The sequence below is a fragment of the Bison bison genome, unplaced genomic scaffold (assembly GCF_000754665.1).
Source record: "Bison bison bison isolate TAMUID 2011002044 unplaced genomic scaffold, Bison_UMD1.0 scf7180017853731, whole genome shotgun sequence".
Lineage (NCBI taxonomy): Eukaryota > Metazoa > Chordata > Mammalia > Artiodactyla > Bovidae > Bison > Bison bison.
The window spans coordinates 1,849,858-1,850,658 of NW_011484304.1; the positions used below are offsets into that span (position 1 = coordinate 1,849,858).

At 42.7% G+C, this 801-nt stretch overlaps 1 protein-coding gene across 1 annotated transcript in view; it reads left to right on the plus strand.

The window, feature by feature from the left end:
* Positions 1 to 801, plus strand: part of NKX6-2 (NK6 homeobox 2) — a 17,928-nt gene that overhangs the window by 16,219 nt on the left and 908 nt on the right. The window lies entirely within an intron of this gene.

An 801-nucleotide genomic window follows, 5' to 3' on the forward strand; every position in this document is an offset into this window, starting at 1 on the left:
GAGGTGGCCAAAGTACTGGAGTTTCAGCTTTAGCATCATTCCTTCCAAAGAAATCCCAGGGCTGATCTCCTTCAGAATGGACTGGTTGGATCTCCTTGCAGTCCAAGGGACTCTCAAGAGTCTTCTCCAACACCACAGTTCAAAAGCATCAATTCTTTGGCGCTCAGCTTTCTTCACAGTCCAACTCTCACATCCATACATGATCACAGGAAAAACCTAGCCTTGACTAGACGGACCTTTGTTGGCAAAGTAATGTCTCTGCTTTTAAATATGCTATCTAGGTTGGTCATAACTTTCCTTCAAAGGAGTAAGCATCTTTTAAATTCATGGCTGCAGTCACCATCTGTACTGATTTTGAAGCCCAGAAAAATAAAGTCTGACACTGTTTCCACTGTTTCCCCATCTATTTCCCAAGAAGTGGTGGGACCGGATGCTATGATCTTCGTTTTCTGAATGTTGAGCTTTAAGCCAACTTTTTCACTCTCCTCTTTCACTTTCATCAAGAGGCTTTTTAGTTCCTTCCTCTTCACTTTCTGCCATAAGGGTGGTTTCATCTGGTATCTGAGGTGATTGATATTTCTCCCAGCAATCTTGATTCCAGCTTGTGTTTGTTCCAGTCCAGCGTTTCTCATGATGTACTCTGCATATAAGTTAAATAAGCAGGGTGACAGTATACAGCCTTGACGTACTCCTTTTCCTATTTGGAACCAGTCTGTTGTTCCATGTCCAGTTCTAACTGTTGCTTCCTGACCTGCATACAAATTTCTCAAGGCAGATCAGATGATCTGGTATTCCCATCTC